General features: G+C 49.3%; 23 non-coding genes across 23 annotated transcripts; 10 read left to right on the top strand and 13 right to left on the bottom strand.

Annotated features, from left to right (window-relative positions):
- Positions 1-64: 64 nt before the first annotated feature.
- On the bottom strand, positions 65-137 carry TRNAF-GAA (transfer RNA phenylalanine (anticodon GAA)). Its single transcript has one exon. It is a non-coding gene; the product is annotated as a tRNA-Phe (tRNA).
- Positions 138-417: 280 nt separating this feature from the next.
- TRNAL-CAG (transfer RNA leucine (anticodon CAG)) lies at positions 418-500 on the top strand. Its single transcript has one exon. It is a non-coding gene; the product is annotated as a tRNA-Leu (tRNA).
- Positions 501-1,211: 711 nt separating this feature from the next.
- TRNAF-GAA (transfer RNA phenylalanine (anticodon GAA)) lies at positions 1,212-1,284 on the bottom strand. Its single transcript has one exon. It is a non-coding gene; the product is annotated as a tRNA-Phe (tRNA).
- Positions 1,285-2,362: 1,078 nt separating this feature from the next.
- On the top strand, positions 2,363-2,445 carry TRNAL-CAG (transfer RNA leucine (anticodon CAG)). Its single transcript has one exon. It is a non-coding gene; the product is annotated as a tRNA-Leu (tRNA).
- A 711-nt stretch (positions 2,446-3,156) lies between these two features.
- On the bottom strand, positions 3,157-3,229 carry TRNAF-GAA (transfer RNA phenylalanine (anticodon GAA)). The gene has a single exon. It is a non-coding gene; the product is annotated as a tRNA-Phe (tRNA).
- Positions 3,230-3,967: 738 nt separating this feature from the next.
- Positions 3,968-4,040, bottom strand: TRNAF-GAA (transfer RNA phenylalanine (anticodon GAA)). The gene has a single exon. It is a non-coding gene; the product is annotated as a tRNA-Phe (tRNA).
- Positions 4,041-4,320: 280 nt separating this feature from the next.
- TRNAL-CAG (transfer RNA leucine (anticodon CAG)) lies at positions 4,321-4,403 on the top strand. The gene has a single exon. It is a non-coding gene; the product is annotated as a tRNA-Leu (tRNA).
- Positions 4,404-5,113: 710 nt separating this feature from the next.
- On the bottom strand, positions 5,114-5,186 carry TRNAF-GAA (transfer RNA phenylalanine (anticodon GAA)). The gene has a single exon. It is a non-coding gene; the product is annotated as a tRNA-Phe (tRNA).
- Positions 5,187-5,925: 739 nt separating this feature from the next.
- Positions 5,926-5,998, bottom strand: TRNAF-GAA (transfer RNA phenylalanine (anticodon GAA)). Its single transcript has one exon. It is a non-coding gene; the product is annotated as a tRNA-Phe (tRNA).
- A 280-nt stretch (positions 5,999-6,278) lies between these two features.
- On the top strand, positions 6,279-6,361 carry TRNAL-CAG (transfer RNA leucine (anticodon CAG)). The gene has a single exon. It is a non-coding gene; the product is annotated as a tRNA-Leu (tRNA).
- A 1,523-nt stretch (positions 6,362-7,884) lies between these two features.
- Positions 7,885-7,957, bottom strand: TRNAF-GAA (transfer RNA phenylalanine (anticodon GAA)). The gene has a single exon. It is a non-coding gene; the product is annotated as a tRNA-Phe (tRNA).
- Positions 7,958-9,032: 1,075 nt separating this feature from the next.
- Positions 9,033-9,105, bottom strand: TRNAF-GAA (transfer RNA phenylalanine (anticodon GAA)). The gene has a single exon. It is a non-coding gene; the product is annotated as a tRNA-Phe (tRNA).
- A 282-nt stretch (positions 9,106-9,387) lies between these two features.
- TRNAL-CAG (transfer RNA leucine (anticodon CAG)) lies at positions 9,388-9,470 on the top strand. The gene has a single exon. It is a non-coding gene; the product is annotated as a tRNA-Leu (tRNA).
- Positions 9,471-10,200: 730 nt separating this feature from the next.
- Positions 10,201-10,273, bottom strand: TRNAF-GAA (transfer RNA phenylalanine (anticodon GAA)). Its single transcript has one exon. It is a non-coding gene; the product is annotated as a tRNA-Phe (tRNA).
- Positions 10,274-10,553: 280 nt separating this feature from the next.
- TRNAL-CAG (transfer RNA leucine (anticodon CAG)) lies at positions 10,554-10,636 on the top strand. The gene has a single exon. It is a non-coding gene; the product is annotated as a tRNA-Leu (tRNA).
- A 712-nt stretch (positions 10,637-11,348) lies between these two features.
- Positions 11,349-11,421, bottom strand: TRNAF-GAA (transfer RNA phenylalanine (anticodon GAA)). The gene has a single exon. It is a non-coding gene; the product is annotated as a tRNA-Phe (tRNA).
- A 280-nt stretch (positions 11,422-11,701) lies between these two features.
- TRNAL-CAG (transfer RNA leucine (anticodon CAG)) lies at positions 11,702-11,784 on the top strand. The gene has a single exon. It is a non-coding gene; the product is annotated as a tRNA-Leu (tRNA).
- A 716-nt stretch (positions 11,785-12,500) lies between these two features.
- TRNAF-GAA (transfer RNA phenylalanine (anticodon GAA)) lies at positions 12,501-12,573 on the bottom strand. The gene has a single exon. It is a non-coding gene; the product is annotated as a tRNA-Phe (tRNA).
- A 280-nt stretch (positions 12,574-12,853) lies between these two features.
- TRNAL-CAG (transfer RNA leucine (anticodon CAG)) lies at positions 12,854-12,936 on the top strand. Its single transcript has one exon. It is a non-coding gene; the product is annotated as a tRNA-Leu (tRNA).
- Positions 12,937-13,312: 376 nt separating this feature from the next.
- On the bottom strand, positions 13,313-13,385 carry TRNAF-GAA (transfer RNA phenylalanine (anticodon GAA)). The gene has a single exon. It is a non-coding gene; the product is annotated as a tRNA-Phe (tRNA).
- A 1,086-nt stretch (positions 13,386-14,471) lies between these two features.
- On the top strand, positions 14,472-14,554 carry TRNAL-CAG (transfer RNA leucine (anticodon CAG)). The gene has a single exon. It is a non-coding gene; the product is annotated as a tRNA-Leu (tRNA).
- A 1,049-nt stretch (positions 14,555-15,603) lies between these two features.
- TRNAL-CAG (transfer RNA leucine (anticodon CAG)) lies at positions 15,604-15,686 on the top strand. Its single transcript has one exon. It is a non-coding gene; the product is annotated as a tRNA-Leu (tRNA).
- A 373-nt stretch (positions 15,687-16,059) lies between these two features.
- Positions 16,060-16,132, bottom strand: TRNAF-GAA (transfer RNA phenylalanine (anticodon GAA)). Its single transcript has one exon. It is a non-coding gene; the product is annotated as a tRNA-Phe (tRNA).
- Positions 16,133-17,159: the final 1,027 nt, after the last annotated feature.

Genomic DNA, 17,159 nt, shown 5'->3' on the forward strand with positions numbered 1-17,159 from the left:
CTGTATCCTCAATGTTCTCATTACAATCTCATTACTTTAGTTGATGCGTACCTAAAAAAGCACCTGCCGAAACCCGGGATCGAACCAGGGACCTTTAGATCTTCAGTCTAACGCTCTCCCAACTGAGCTATTTCGGCCTCCTGAGTGCCCGGTGGCCAATGGCCTTCCACGGGAGGGGTACAAACTGTAGTACAGCACTTCTCCCAAAGTACTATCTGGAGCTACCAAGAGCTGAGGAGCCACAAGCATGGAGCTGGGCAGTCACACGTGTCTTCCTGACCCTTGCTTGGGTAGTACACAAGATTGTAATATACACCCAATGACGGTCATGGTTTTTCCTTTGGAGAAGTTCTCCCGCTAAGGCTTAAGGAGTAGAATAGTTCTGTTTGGAAAAGTACACTATCTTGCCGACAGGTTGTCAGGATGGCCGAGCGGTCTAAGGCGCTGCGTTCAGGTCGCAGTCTCCTCTGGAGGCGTGGGTTCGAATCCCACTTCTGACAGTGTTCTGAAGCGCGGGCTTTGTCTTTCTCTTTACTTAACTATCTCCTTTCTAGGAGGTTGCCGAGTAGAAGAGCGTAGAAAAACAGAATTTGATAGCGCAGGTTCTTTCAGGGAATCTCCAGAGCAAGGGTGTTCTTTTCTGAGCCTCACCAAACCCTTATTCAAAGAGCTTCTAAAATCCCACCACCTCCAAGAAACCCTACATCGTTCTGATGGACTGTAAGCTGAATTTTTAAATTCCTCTTCGCTGCCATGCAACGCCTGGCCTTTGCCGTAAATTGCCTAAGCTCTCAAAACTCCAAACATCTGAGCTGTATCCTCAATGTTCCTGGCGCTTTTACGCACTGGTGAAGCCTCATGGGGGCAGGGGTTTATCTTTCACTGCAGCCAGACGTGACTGCTCCTGTCTGCTGCCGTCTGATGGATGATGCCAGCGTGCCTGCGTGCATTACACATTTCTTCAATTTCAAGGACCGGTGAAGGCAGACTGAAGAATGGTGCCCATGAGCAATATTGTTTAGGCCAGCTGGGCAATGCTAGTTAGCTGCTTTCTTCCACCATACCAGTTTGCTCCTGGAACTGCAGCTCAGCTCCAACCAGGCCAGTGCTGCCGAGTGGTAAAACGGCACACAAGCCGAGGACAGGCCATTTTGGAGGAAAGACGGGAACGAATCTCATTACTTTAGTTGATGCGTACCTAAAAAAGCACCTGCCGAAACCCGGGATCGAACCAGGGACCTTTAGATCTTCAGTCTAACGCTCTCCCAACTGAGCTATTTCGGCCTCCTGAGTGCCCGGTGGCCAATGGCCTTCCACGGGAGGGGTACAAACTGTAGTACAGCACTTCTCCCAAAGTACTATCTGGAGCTACCAAGAGCTGAGGAGCCACAAGCATGGAGCTGGGCAGTCACACGTGTCTTCCTGACCCTTGCTTGGGTAGTACACAAGATTGTAATATACACCCAATGACGGTCATGGTTTTTCCTTTGGAGAAGTTCTCCCGCTAAGGCTTAAGGAGTAGAATAGTTCTGTTTGGAAAAGTACACTATCTTGCCGACAGGTTGTCAGGATGGCCGAGCGGTCTAAGGCGCTGCGTTCAGGTCGCAGTCTCCTCTGGAGGCGTGGGTTCTAATCCAACTTCTGACAGTGTTCTGAAGCGCGGGCTTTGTCTTTCTCTTTACTTAACTATCTCCTTTCTAGGAGGTTGCCGAGTAGAAGAGCGTAGAAAAACAGAATTTGATAGCGCAGGTTCTTTCAGGGAATCTCCAGAGCAAGGGTGTTCTTTTCTGAGCCTCACCAAACCCTTATTCAAAGAGCTTCTAAAATCCCACCACCTCCAAGAAACCCTACATCGTTCTGATGGACTGTAAGCTGAATTTTTAAATTCCTCTTCGCTGCCATGCAACGCCTGGCCTTTGCCGTAAATTGCCTAAGCTCTCAAAACTCCAAACATCTGAGCTGTATCCTCAATGTTCTCATTACAATCTCATTACTTTAGTTGATGCGTACCTAAAAAAGCACCTGCCGAAACCCGGGATCGGGTCTTCAGTCTAACGCTCTCCCAACTGAGCTATTTCGGCCTCCTGAGTGCCCGGTGGCCAATGGCCTTCCACGGGAGGGGTACAAACTGTAGTACAGCACTTCTCCCAAAGTACTATCTGGAGCTACCAAGAGCTGAGGAGCCACAAGCATGGAGCTGGGCAGTCACACGTGTCTTCCTGACCCTTGCTTGGGTAGTACACAAGATTGTAATATACACCCAATGACGGTCATGGTTTTTTCCTTTGGAGAAGTTCTCCCGCTAAGGCTTAAGGAGTAGAATAGTTCTGTTTGGAAAAGTACACTATCTTGCCGACAGGTTGTCAGGATGGCCGAGCGGTCTAAGGCGCTGCGTTCAGGTCGCAGTCTCCTCTGGAGGCGTGGGTTCGAATCCCACTTCTGACAGTGTTCTGAAGCGCGGGCTTTGTCTTTCTCTTTACTTAACTATCTCCTTTCTAGGAGGTTGCCGAGTAGAAGAGCGTAGAAAAACAGAATTTGATAGCGCAGGTTCTTTCAGGGAATCTCCAGAGCAAGGGTGTTCTTTTCTGAGCCTCACCAAACCCTTATTCAAAGAGCTTCTAAAATCCCACCACCTCCAAGAAACCCTACATCGTTCTGATGGACTGTAAGCTGAATTTTTAAATTCCTCTTCGCTGCCATGCAACGCCTGGCCTTTGCCGTAAATTGCCTAAGCTCTCAAAACTCCAAACATCTGAGCTGTATCCTCAATGTTCCTGGCGCTTTTACGCACTGGTGAAGCCTCATGGGGGCAGGGGTTTATCTTTCACTGCAGCCAGACGTGACTGCTCCTGTCTGCTGCCGTCTGATGGATGATGCCAGCGTGCCTGCGTGCATTACACATTTCTTCAATTTCAAGGACCGGTGAAGGCAGACTGAAGAATGGTGCCCATGAGCAATATTGTTTAGGCCAGCTGGGCAATGCTAGTTAGCTGCTTTCTTCCACCATACCAGTTTGCTCCTGGAACTGCAGCTCAGCTCCAACCAGGCCAGTGCTGCCGAGTGGTAAAACGGCACACAAGCCGAGGACAGGCCATTTTGGAGGAAAGACGGGAACGAATCTCATTACTTTAGTTGATGCGTACCTAAAAAAGCACCTGCCGAAACCCGGGATCGAACCAGGGACCTTTAGATCTTCAGTCTAACGCTCTCCCAACTGAGCTATTTCGGCCTCCTGAGTGCCCGGTGGCCAATGGCCTTCCACGGGAGGGGTACAAACTGTAGTACAGCACTTCTCCCAAAGTACTATCTGGAGCTACCAAGAGCTGAGGAGCCACAAGCATGGAGCTGGGCAGTCACACGTGTCTTCCTGACCCTTGCTTGGGTAGTACACAAGATTGTAATATACACCCAATGACGGTCATGGTTTTTCCTTTGGAGAAGTTCTCCCGCTAAGGCTTAAGGAGTAGAATAGTTCTGTTTGGAAAAGTACACTATCTTGCCGACAGGTTGTCAGGATGGCCGAGCGGTCTAAGGCGCTGCGTTCAGGTCGCAGTCTCCTCTGGAGGCTTGGGTTCTAATCCAACTTCTGACAGTGTTCTGAAGCGCGGGCTTTGTCTTTCTCTTACTTAACTATCTCCTTTCTAGGAGGTTGCCGAGTAGAAGAGCGTAGAAAAACAGAATTTGATAGCGCAGGTTCTTTCAGGGAATCTCCAGAGCAAGGGTGTTCTTTTCTGAGCCTCACCAAACCCTTTTTCAAAGAGCTTCTAAAATCCCACCACCTCCAAGAAACCCTACATCGTTCTGATGGACTGTAAGCTGAATTTTTAAATTCCTCTTCGCTGCCATGCAACGCCTGGCCTTTGCCGTAAATTGCCTAAGCTCTCAAAACTCCAAACATCTGAGCTGTATCCTCAATGTTCTCATTACAATCTCATTACTTTAGTTGATGCGTACCTAAAAAAGCACCTGCCGAAACCCGGGATCGAACCAGGGACCTTTAGATCTTCAGTCTAACGCTCTCCCAACTGAGCTATTTCGGCCTCCTGAGTGCCCGGTGGCCAATGGCCTTCCACGGGAGGGGTACAAACTGTAGTACAGCACTTCTCCCAAAGTACTATCTGGAGCTACCAAGAGCTGAGGAGCCACAAGCATGGAGCTGGGCAGTCACACGTGTCTTCCTGACCCTTGCTTGGGTAGTACACAAGATTGTAATATACACCCAATGACGGTCATGGTTTTTCCTTTGGAGAAGTTCTCCCGCTAAGGCTTAAGGAGTAGAATAGTTCTGTTTGGAAAAGTACACTATCTTGCCGACAGGTTGTCAGGATGGCCGAGCGGTCTAAGGCGCTGCGTTCAGGTCGCAGTCTCCTCTGGAGGCGTGGGTTCGAATCCCACTTCTGACAGTGTTCTGAAGCGCGGGCTTTGTCTTTCTCTTTACTTAACTATCTCCTTTCTAGGAGGTTGCCGAGTAGAAGAGCGTAGAAAAACAGAATTTGATAGCGCAGGTTCTTTCAGGGAATCTCCAGAGCAAGGGTGTTCTTTTCTGAGCCTCACCAAACCCTTATTCAAAGAGCTTCTAAAATCCCACCACCTCCAAGAAACCCTACATCGTTCTGATGGACTGTAAGCTGAATTTTTAAATTCCTCTTCGCTGCCATGCAACGCCTGGCCTTTGCCGTAAATTGCCTAAGCTCTCAAAACTCCAAACATCTGAGCTGTATCCTCAATGTTCCTGGCGCTTTTACGCACTGGTGAAGCCTCATGGGGGCAGGGGTTTATCTTTCACTGCAGCCAGACGTGACTGCTCCTGTCTGCTGCCGTCTGATGGATGATGCCAGCGTGCCTGCGTGCATTACACATTTCTTCAATTTCAGGACCGGTGAAGGCAGACTGAAGAATGGTGCCCATGAGCAATATTGTTTAGGCCAGCTGGGCAATGCTAGTTAGCTGCTTTCTTCCACCATACCAGTTTGCTCCTGGAACTGCAGCTCAGCTCCAACCAGGCCAGTGCTGCCGAGTGGTAAAACGGCACACAAGCCGAGGACAGGCCATTTTGGAGGAAAGACGGGAACGAATCTCATTACTTTAGTTGATGCGTACCTAAAAAAGCACCTGCCGAAACCCGGGATCGAACCAGGGACCTTTAGATCTTCAGTCTAACGCTCTCCCAACTGAGCTATTTCGGCCTCCTGAGTGCCCGGTGGCCAATGGCCTTCCACGGGAGGGGTACAAACTGTAGTACAGCACTTCTCCCAAAGTACTATCTGGAGCTACCAAGAGCTGAGGAGCCACAAGCATGGAGCTGGGCAGTCACACGTGTCTTCCTGACCCTTGCTTGGGTAGTACACAAGATTGTAATATACACCCAATGACGGTCATGGTTTTTCCTTTGGAGAAGTTCTCCCGCTAAGGCTTAAGGAGTAGAATAGTTCTGTTTGGAAAAGTACACTATCTTGCCGACAGGTTGTCAGGATGGCCGAGCGGTCTAAGGCGCTGCGTTCAGGTCGCAGTCTCCTCTGGAGGCTTGGGTTCTAATCCAACTTCTGACAGTGTTCTGAAGCGCGGGCTTTGTCTTTCTCTTTACTTAACTATCTCCTTTCTAGGAGGTTGCCGAGTAGAAGAGCGTAGAAAAACAGAATTTGATAGCGCAGGTTCTTTCAGGGAATCTCCAGAGCAAGGGTGTTCTTTTCTGAGCCTCACCAAACCCTTTTTCAAAGAGCTTCTAAAATCCCACCACCTCCAAGAAACCCTACATCGTTCTGATGGACTGTAAGCTGAATTTTTAAATTCCTCTTCGCTGCCATGCAACGCCTGGCCTTTGCCGTAAATTGCCTAAGCTCTCAAAACTCCAAACATCTGAGCTGTATCCTCAATGTTCTCATTACAATCTCATTACTTTAGTTGATGCGTACCTAAAAAAGCACCTGCCGAAACCCGGGATCGAACCAGGGACCTTTAGATCTTCAGTCTAACGCTCTCCCAACTGAGCTATTTCGGCCTCCTGAGTGCCCGGTGGCCAATGGCCTTCCACGGGAGGGGTACAAACTGTAGTACAGCACTTCTCCCAAAGTACTATCTGGAGCTACCAAGAGCTGAGGAGCCACAAGCATGGAGCTGGGCAGTCACACGTGTCTTCCTGACCCTTGCTTGGGTAGTACACAAGATTGTAATATACACCCAATGACGGTCATGGTTTTTCCTTTGGAGAAGTTCTCCCGCTAAGGCTTAAGGAGTAGAATAGTTCTGTTTGGAAAAGTACACTATCTTGCCGACAGGTTGTCAGGATGGCCGAGCGGTCTAAGGCGCTGCGTTCAGGTCGCAGTCTCCTCTGGAGGCGTGGGTTCGAATCCCACTTCTGACAGTGTTCTGAAGCGCGGGCTTTGTCTTTCTCTTTACTTAACTATCTCCTTTCTAGGAGGTTGCCGAGTAGAAGAGCGTAGAAAAACAGAATTTGATAGCGCAGGTTCTTTCAGGGAATCTCCAGAGCAAGGGTGTTCTTTTCTGAGCCTCACCAAACCCTTATTCAAAGAGCTTCTAAAATCCCACCACCTCCAAGAAACCCTACATCGTTCTGATGGACTGTAAGCTGAATTTTTAAATTCCTCTTCGCTGCCATGCAACGCCTGGCCTTTGCCGTAAATTGCCTAAGCTCTCAAAACTCCAAACATCTGAGCTGTATCCTCAATGTTCCTGGCGCTTTTACGCACTGGTGAAGCCTCATGGGGGCAGGGGTTTATCTTTCACTGCAGCCAGACGTGACTGCTCCTGTCTGCTGCCGTCTGATGGATGATGCCAGCGTGCCTGCGTGCATTACACATTTCTTCAATTTCAAGGACCGGTGAAGGCAGACTGAAGAATGGTGCCCATGAGCAATATTGTTTAGGGCCAGCTGGGCAATGCTAGTTAGCTGCTTTCTTCCACCATACCAGTTTGCTCCTGGAACTGCAGCTCAGCTCCAACCAGGCCAGTGCTGCCGAGTGGTAAAACGGCACACAAGCCGAGGACAGGCCATTTTGGAGGAAAGACGGGAACGAATCTCATTACTTTAGTTGATGCGTACCTAAAAAAGCACCTGCCGAAACCCGGGATCGAACCAGGGACCTTTAGACCTTCAGTCTAACGCTCTCCAACTGAGCTATTTCGGCCTCCTGAGTGCCCGGTGGCCAATGGCCTTCCACGGGAGGGGTACAAACTGTAGTACAGCACTTCTCCCAAAGTACTATCTGGAGCTACCAAGAGCTGAGGAGCCACAAGCATGGAGCTGGGCAGTCACACGTGTCTTCCTGACCCTTGCTTGGGTAGTACACAAGATTGTAATATACACCCAATGACGGTCATGGTTTTTCCTTTGGAGAAGTTCTCCCGCTAAGGCTTAAGGAGTAGAATAGTTCTGTTTGGAAAAGTACACTATCTTGCCGACAGGTTGTCAGGATGGCCGAGCGGTCTAAGGCGCTGCGTTCAGGTCGCAGTCTCCTCTGGAGGCGTGGGTTCTAATCCAACTTCTGACAGTGTTCTGAAGCGCGGGCTTTGTCTTTCTCTTTACTTAACTATCTCCTTTCTAGGAGGTTGCCGAGTAGAAGAGCGTAGAAAAACAGAATTTGATAGCGCAGGTTCTTTCAGGGAATCTCCAGAGCAAGGGTGTTTCTTTTCTGAGCCTCACCAAACCCTTTTTCAAAGAGCTTCTAAAATCCCACCACCTCCAAGAAACCCTACATCGTTCTGATGGACTGTAAGCTGAATTTTAAATTCCTCTTCGCTGCCATGCAACGCCTGGCCTTTGCCGTAAATTGCCTAAGCTCTCAAAACTCCAAACATCTGAGCTGTATCCTCAATGTTCTCATTACAATCTCATTACTTTAGTTGATGCGTACCTAAAAAAGCACCTGCCGAAACCCGGGATCGAACCAGGGACCTTTAGATCTTCAGTCTAACGCTCTCCCAACTGAGCTATTTCGGCCTCCTGAGTGCCCGGTGGCCAATGGCCTTCCACGGGAGGGGTACAAACTGTAGTACAGCACTTCTCCCAAAGTACTATCTGGAGCTACCAAGAGCTGAGGAGCCACAAGCATGGAGCTGGGCAGTCACACGTGTCTTCCTGACCCTTGCTTGGGTAGTACACAAGATTGTAATATACACCCAATGACGGTCATGGTTTTTCCTTTGGAGAAGTTCTCCCGCTAAGGCTTAAGGAGTAGAATAGTTCTGTTTGGAAAAGTACACTATCTTGCCGACAGGTTGTCAGGATGGCCGAGCGGTCTAAGGCGCTGCGTTCAGGTCGCAGTCTCCTCTGGAGGCGTGGGTTCGAATCCCACTTCTAACAGTGTTCTGAAGCGCGGGCTTTGTCTTTCTCTTTACTTAAACTATCTCCTTTCTAGGAGGTTGCCGAGTAGAAGAGCGTAGAAAAAACAGAATTTGATAGCGCAGGTTCTTTCAGGGAATCTCCAGAGCAAGGGTGTTCTTTTCTGAGCCTCACCAAACCCTTTTTCAAAGAGCTTCTAAAATCCCACCACCTCCAAGAAACCCTACATCGTTCTGATGGACTGTAAGCTGAATTTTTAAATTCCTCTTCGCTGCCATGCAACGCCTGGCCTTTGCCGTAAATTGCCTAAGCTCTCAAAACTCCAAACATCTGAGCTGTATCCTCAATGTTCCTGGCGCTTTTACGCACTGGTGAAGCCTCATGGGGGCAAGGGGTTATCTTTCACTGCAGCCAGACGTGACTGCTCCTGTCTGCTGCCGTCTGATGGATGATGCCAGCGTGCCTGCGTGCATTACACATTTCTTCAATTTCAAGGACCGTTGAAGGCAGACTGAAGAATGGTGCCCATGAGCAATATCGTTAGGCCAGCTGGGCAATGCTAGTTAGCTGCTTTCTTCCACCATACCAGTTTGCTCCTGGAACTGCAGCTCAGCTCCAACCAGGCCAGTGCTGCCGAGTGGTAAAACGGCACACAAGCCGAGGACAGGCCATATTGGAGGAAAGACGGGAACGAATCTCATTACTTTAGTTGATGCGTACCTAAAAAAGCACCTGCCGAAACCCGGGATCGAACCAGGGACCTTTAGATCTTCAGTCTAACGCTCTCCCAACTGAGCTATTTCGGCCTCCTGAGTGCCCGGTGGCCAATGGCCTTCCACGGGAGGGGTACAAACTGTAGTACAGCACTTCTCCCAAAGTACTATCTGGAGCTACCAAGAGCTGAGGAGCCACAAGCATGGAGCTGGGCAGTCACACGTGTCTTCCTGACCCTTGCTTGGGTAGTACACAAGATTGTAATATACACCCAATGGACGGTCATGGTTTTTTCCTTTGGAGAAGTTCTCCCGCTAAGGCTTAAGGAGTAGAATAGTTCTGTTTGGAAAAGTACACTATCTTGCCGACAGGTTGTCAGGATGGCCGAGCGGTCTAAGGCGCTGCGTTCAGGTCGCAGTCTCCTCTGGAGGCGTGGGTTCGAATCCCACTTCTGACAGTGTTCTGAAGCGCGGGCTTTGTCTTTCTCTTTACTTTCTAGGAGGTTGCCGGTTAACTATCTCCTTTCTAGGAGGTTGCCGAGTAGAAGAGCGTAGAAAAACAGAATTTGATAGCGCAGGTTCTTTCAGGGAATCTCCAGAGCAAGGGTGTTCTTTTCTGAGCCTCACCAAACCCTTTTTCAAAGAGCTTCTAAAATCCCACCACCTCCAAGAAACCCTACATCGTTCTGATGGACTGTAAGCTGAATTTTTAAATTCCTCTTCGCTGCCATGCAACGCCTGGCCTTTGCCGTAAATTGCCCTAAGCTCTCAAAACTCCAAACATCTGAGCTGTATCCTCAATGTTCCTGGCGCTTTTACGCACTGGTGAAGCCTCATGGGGGCAGGGGTTTATCTTTCACTGCAGCCAGACGTGACTGCTCCTGTCTGCTGCCGTCTGATGGATGATGCCAGCGTGCCTGCGTGCATTACACATTTCTTCAATTTCAAGGACCGGTGAAGGCAGACTGAAGAATGGTGCCCATGAGCAATATCGTTTAGGCAGCTGGGGCAATGCTAGTTAGCTGCTTTCTTCCACCATACCAGTTTGCTCCTGGAACTGCAGCTCAGCTCCAACCAGGCCAGTGCTGCCGAGTGGTAAAACGGCACACAAGCCGAGGACAGGCCATATTGGAGGAAAGACGGGAACGAATCTCATTACTTTAGTTGATGCGTACCTAAAAAAGCACCTGCCGAAACCCGGGATCGAACCAGGGACCTTTAGATCTTCAGTCTAACGCTCTCCCAACTGAGCTATTTCGGCCTCCTGAGTGCCCGGTGGCCAATGGCCTTCCACGGGAGGGGTACAAACTGTAGTACAGCACTTCTCCCAAAGTACTATCTGGAGCTACCAAGAGCTGAGGAGCCACAAGCATGGAGCTGGGCAGTCACACGTGTCTTCCTGACCCTTGCTTGGGTAGTACACAAGATTGTAATATACACCCAATGACGGTCATGGTTTTTCCTTTGGAGAAGTTCTCCCGCTAAGGCTTAAGGAGTAGAATAGTTCTGTTTGGAAAAGTACACTATCTTGCCGACAGGTTGTCAGGATGGCCGAGCGGTCTAAGGCGCTGCGTTCAGGTCGCAGTCTCCTCTGGAGGCGTGGGTTCGAATCCCACTTCTGACAGTGTTCTGAAGCGCGGGCTTTGTCTTTCTCTTTACTTAACTATCTCCTTTCTAGGAGGTTGCCGAGTAGAAGAGCGTAGAAAAACAGAATTTGATAGCGCAGGTTCTTTCAGGGAATCTCCAGAGCAAGGGTGTTCTTTTCTGAGCCTCACCAAACCCTTATTCAAAGAGCTTCTAAAATCCCACCACCTCCAAGAAACCCTACATCGTTCTGATGGACTGTAAGCTGAATTTTTAAATTCCTCTTCGCTGCCATGCAACGCCTGGCCTTTGCCGTAAATTGCCTAAGCTCTCAAAACTCCAAACATCTGAGCTGTATCCTCAATGTTCCTGGCGCTTTTACGCACTGGTGAAGCCTCATGGGGGCAGGGGTTTATCTTTCACTGCAGCCAGACGTGACTGCTCCTGTCTGCTGCCGTCTGATGGATGATGCCAGCGTGCCTGCGTGCATTACACATTTCTTCAATTTCAAGGACCGGTGAAGGCAGACTGAAGAATGGTGCCCATGAGCAATATCGTTTAGGCCAGCTGGGCAATGCTAGTTAGCTGCTTTCTTCCACCATACCAGTTTGCTCCTGGAACTGCAGCTCAGCTCCAACCAGGCCAGTGCTGCCGAGTGGTAAAACGGCACACAAGCCGAGGACAGGCCATATTTGGAGGAAAGACGGGAACGAATCTCATTACTTTAGTTGATGCGTACCTAAAAAAGCACCTGCCGAAACCCGGGATCGAACCAGGGACCTTTAGATCTTCAGTCTAACGCTCTCCCAACTGAGCTATTTCGGCCTCCTGAGTGCCCGGTGGCCAATGGCCTTCCACGGGAGGGGTACAAACTGTAGTACAGCACTTCTCCCAAAGTACTATCTGGAGCTACCAAGAGCTGAGGAGCCACAAGCATGGAGCTGGGCAGTCACACGTGTCTTCCTGACCCTTGCTTGGGTAGTACACAAGATTGTAATATACACCCAATGACGGTCATGGTTTTTCCTTTGGAGAAGTTCTCCCGCTAAGGCTTAAGGAGTAGAATAGTTCTGTTTGGAAAAGTACACTATCTTGCCGACAGGTTGTCAGGATGGCCGAGCGGTCTAAGGCGCTGCGTTCAGGTCGCAGTCTCCTCTGGAGGCGTGGGTTCGAATCCCACTTCTGACAGTGTTCTGAAGCGCGGGCTTTGTCTTTCTCTTTACTTAACTTAACTATCTCCTTTCTAGGAGGTTGCCGAGTAGAAGAGCGTAGAAAAACAGAATTTGATAGCGCAGGTTCTTTCAGGGAATCTCCAGAGCAAGGGTGTTCTTTTCTGAGCCTCACCAAACCCTTTTTCAAAGAGCTTCTAAAATCCCACCACCTCCAAGAAACCCTACATCGTTCTGATGGACTGTAAGCTGAATTTTTAAATTCCTCTTCGCTGCCATGCAACGCCTGGCCTTTGCCGTAAATTGCCTAAGCTCTCAAAACTCCAAACATCTGAGCTGTATCCTCAATGTTCCTGGCGCTTTTACGCACTGGTGAAGCCTCATGGGGGCAGGGGTTTATCTTTCACTGCAGCCAGACGTGACTGCTCCTGTCTGCTGCCGTCTGATGGATGATGCCAGCGTGCCTGCGTGCATTACACATTTCTTCAATTTCAAGGACCGGTGAAGGCAGACTGAAGAATGGTGCCCATGAGCAATATTGTTTAGGCCAGCTGGGCAATGCTAGTTAGCTGCTTTCTTCCACCATACCAGTTTGCTCCTGGAACTGCAGCTCAGCTCCAACCAGGCCAGTGCTGCCGAGTGGTAAAACGGCACACAAGCCGAGGACAGGCCATTTTGGAGGAAAGACGGGAACGAATCTCATTACTTTAGTTGATGCGTACCTAAAAAAGCACCTGCCGAAACCCGGGATCGAACCAGGGACCTTTAGATCTTCAGTCTAACGCTCTCCCAACTGAGCTATTTCGGCCTCCTGAGTGCCCGGTGGCCAATGGCCTTCCACGGGAGGGGTACAAACTGTAGTACAGCACTTCTCCCAAAGTACTATCTGGAGCTACCAAGAGCTGAGGAGCCACAAGCATGGAGCTGGGCAGTCACACGTGTCTTCCTGACCCTTGCTTGGGTAGTACACAAGATTGTAATATACACCCAATGACGGTCATGGTTTTTCCTTTGGAGAAGTTCTCCCGCTAAGGCTTAAGGAGTAGAATAGTTCTGTTTGGAAAAGTACACTATCTTGCCGACAGGTTGTCAGGATGGCCGAGCGGTCTAAGGCGCTGCGTTCAGGTCGCAGTCTCCTCTGGAGGCGTGGGTTCGAATCCCACTTCTGACAGTGTTCTGAAGCGCGGGCTTTGTCTTTCTCTTTACTTAACTATCTCCTTTCTAGGAGGTTGCCGAGTAGAAGAGCGTAGAAAAACAGAATTTGATAGCGCAGGTTCTTTCAGGGAATCTCCAGAGCAAGGGTGTTCTTTTCTGAGCCTCACCAAACCCTTTTTCAAAGAGCTTCTAAAATCCCACCACCTCCAAGAAACCCTACATCGTTCTGATGGACTGTAAGCTGAATTTTTAAATTCCTCTTCGCTGCCATGCAACGCCTGGCCTTTGCCGTAAATTGCCTAAGCTCTCAAAACTCCAAACATCTGAGCTGTATCCTCAATGTTCTCATTACAATCTCATTACTTTAGTTGATGCGTACCTAAAAAAGCACCTGCCGAAACCCGGGATCGAACCAGGGACCTTTAGATCTTCAGTCTAACGCTCTCCCAACTGAGCTATTTCGGCCTCCTGAGTGCCCGGTGGCCAATGGCCTTCCACGGGAGGGGTACAAACTGTAGTACAGCACTTCTCCCAAAGTACTATCTGGAGCTACCAAGAGCTGAGGAGCCACAAGCATGGAGCTGGGCAGTCACACGTGTCTTCCTGACCCTTGCTTGGGTAGTACACAAGATTGTAATATACACCCAATGACGGTCATGGTTTTTTCCTTTGGAGAAGTTCTCCCGCTAAGGCTTAGGAGTAGAATAGTTCTGTTTGGAAAAGTACACTATCTTGCCGACAGGTTGTCAGGATGGCCGAGCGGTCTAAGGCGCTGCGTTCAGGTCGCAGTCTCCTCTGGAGGCGTGGTTCGAATCCCACTTCTGACAGTGTTCTGAAGCGCGGGCTTTGTCTTTCTCTTTACTTAACTATCTCCTTTCTAGGAGGTTGCCGAGTAGAAGAGCGTAGAAAAACAGAATTTGATAGCGCAGGTTCTTTCAGGGAATCTCCAGAGCAAGGGTGTTCTTTTCTGAGCCTCACCAAACCCTTTTTCAAAGAGCTTCTAAAATCCCACCACCTCCAAGAAACCCTACATCGTTCTGATGGACTGTAAGCTGAATTTTTAAATTCCTCTTCGCTGCCATGCAACGCCTGGCCTTTGCCGTAAATTGCCTAAGCTCTCAAAACTCCAACATCTGAGCTGTATCCTCAATGTTCTCATTAAAATCTCATACTTTAGTTGATTCTACCTAAAAAAGCACCTGCCGAAACCCGGATCGAACCAGGGACCTTTAGATCTTCAGTCTAACGCTCTCCCAACTGAGCTATTTCGGCCTCCTGAGTGCCCGGTGGCCATGGCCTTCCACGGGAGGGGTACAAACTGTAGTACAGCACTTCTCCCAAAGTACTATCTGGAGCTACCAAGAGCTGAGGAGCCACAAGCATGGAGCTGGGCAGTCACACGTGTCTTCCTGACCCTTGCTTGGGTAGTACACAAGATTGTAATATACACCCAATGACGGTCATGGTTTTTCCTTTGGAGAAGTTCTCCCGCTAAGGCTTAAGGAGTAGAATAGTTCTGTTTGGAAAAGTACACTATCTTGCCGACAGGTTGTCAGGATGGCCGAGCGGTCTAAGGCGCTGCGTTCAGGTCGCAGTCTCCTCTGGAGGCGTGGGTTCGAATCCCACTTCTGACAGTGTTCTGAAGCGCGGGCTTTGTCTTTCTCTTTACTTAACTATCTCCTTTCTAGGAGGTTGCCGAGTAGAAGAGCGTAGAAAAACAGAATTTGATAGCGCAGGTTCTTTCAGGGAATCTCCAGAGCAAGGGTGTTCTTTTCTGAGCCTCACCAAACCCTTATTCAAAGAGCTTCTAAAATCCCACCACCTCCAAGAAACCCTACATCGTTCTGATGGACTGTAAGCTGAATTTTTAAATTCCTCTTCGCTGCCATGCAACCCTGGCCTTTGCCGTAAATTGCCTAAGCTCTCAAAACTCCAAACATCTGAGCTGTATCCTCAATGTTCCTGGCGCTTTTACGCACTGGTGAAGCCTCATGGGGCAGGGTTTATCTTTCACTGCAGCCAGACGTGACTGCTCCTGTCTGCTGCCGTCTGATGGATGATGCCAGCGTGCCTGCGTGCATTACACATTTCTTCAATTTCAAGGACCGTGAAGGCAGACTGAAGAATGGTGCCCATGAGCAATATTGTTTAGCCAGCTGGGCAATGCTAGTTAGCTGCTTTCTTCCACCATACCATTTGCTCCTGGAACTGCAGCTCAGCTCCAACCAGGCCAGTGCTGCCGAGTGGTAAAACGGCACACAAGCCGAGGACAGGCCATTTTGGAGGAAAGACGGGAACGAATCTCATTACTTTAGTTGATGCGTACCTAAAAAAGCACCTGCCGAAACCCGGATCGAACCAGGGACCTTTAGATCTCAGTCTAACGCTCTCCCAACTGAGCTATTTCGGCCTCCTGAGTGCCCGTGGCCAATGGCCTTCCACGGGAGGGGTACAAACTGTAGTACAGCACTTCTCCCAAAGTACTATCTGAGCTACCAAGAGCTGAGGAGCACAAGCATGGAGCTGGGCAGTCACACGTGTCTTCACCCTTGCTTGGGTAGTACACAAGATTGTAATATACACCCAATGACGGTCATGGTTTTTCCTTTGAGAAGTTCTCCCGCTAAGGCTTAAGGAGTATAATAGTTCTGTTTGGAAAAGTACACTATCTTGCCGACAGGTTGTCAGGATGGCCGAGCGGTCTAAGGCGCTGCGTTCAGGTCGCAGTCTCCTCTGGAGGCGTGGGTTCGAATCCCACTTCTGACAGTGTTCTGAAGCGCGGGCTTTGTCTTTCTCTTTACTTAACTATCTCCTTTCTAGGAGGTTGCCGAGTAGAAGAGCGTAGAAAAACAGAATTTGATAGCGCAGGTTCTTTCAGGGAATCTCCAGAGCAAGGGTGTTCTTTTCTGAGCCTCACCAAACCCTTTTTCAAAGAGCTTCTAAAATCCCACCACCTCCAAGAAACCCTACATCGTTCTGATGGACTGTAAGCTGAATTTTTAAATTCCTCTTCGCTGCCATGCAACGCCTGGCCTTTGCCGTAAATTGCCTAAGCTCTCAAAACTCCAAACATCTGAGCTGTATCCTCAATGTTCTCATTACATCTCATTACTTTAGTTGATGCGTACCTAAAAAGACCTGCCGAAACCCGGGATCGAACCAGGGACCTTTAGATCTTCAGTCTAACGCTCTCCCAACTGAGCTATTTCGGCCTCCTGAGTGCCCGTGGCCAATGGCCTTCCACGGGAGGGGTACAAACTGTAGTACAGCACTTCTCCCAAAGTACTATCTGGAGCTACCAAGAGCTGAGGAGCCACAAGCATGGAGCTGGGCAGTCACACGTGTCTTCCTGACCCTTGCTTGGGTAGTACACAAGATGTAATATACACCCAATGACGGTCATGGTTTTTCCTTTGGAGAAGTTCTCCCGCTAAGGCTTAAGGAGTAGAATAGTTCTGTTTGGAAAAGTACACTATCTTGCCGACAGGTTGTCAGGATGGCCGAGCGGTCCTAAGGCGCTGCGTTCAGGTCGCAGTCTCCTCTGGAGGCGTGGGTTCGAATCCCACTTCTGACAGTGTTCTGAAGCGCGGGCTTTGTCTTTCTCTTTACTTAACTATCTCCTTTCTAGGAGGTTGCCGAGTAGAAGAGCGTAGAAAAACAGAATTTGATAGCGCAGGTTCTTTCAGGGAATCTCCAGAGCAAGGGTGTTCTTTTCTGAGCCTCACCAAACCCTTTTTCAAAGAGCTTCTAAAATCCACCACCTCCAAGAAACCCTACATCGTTCTGATGGACTGTAAGCTGAATTTTTAAATTCCTCTTCGCTGCCATGCAACGCCTGGCCTTTGCCGTAAAATTGCCTAAGCTCTCAAAACTCCAAAACATCTGAGCTGTATCCTCAATGTTCTCATTCAATCTCATTACTTTAGTGATGCGTACCTAAAAAGCCCTGCCGAAACCCGGGATCGAACCAGGGACCTTTAGATCTTCAGTCTAACGCTCTCCCACTGAGCTATTTCGGCCTCCTGAGTGCCCGGTGGCCATGGCCTTCCCAGGGATGGTACAAACTGTAGTACAGCACTTCTCCCAAAGTACTATCTGGAGCTACCAAAAGCTGAGGAGCCACAAGCATGGAGCATGCAGTCACACGTGTCTTCCTGACCCTTGCTTGGGTAGTACACAGAGATTGTAATATACACCCAATGACGGTCATGGTTTTTCCTTTGGAGAAGTTCTCCCGCT

This window comes from Dendropsophus ebraccatus, unplaced genomic scaffold (assembly GCF_027789765.1).
Source record: "Dendropsophus ebraccatus isolate aDenEbr1 unplaced genomic scaffold, aDenEbr1.pat pat_scaffold_706_ctg1, whole genome shotgun sequence".
In the NCBI taxonomy this organism is placed as follows: Eukaryota; Metazoa; Chordata; class Amphibia; order Anura; family Hylidae; genus Dendropsophus; species Dendropsophus ebraccatus.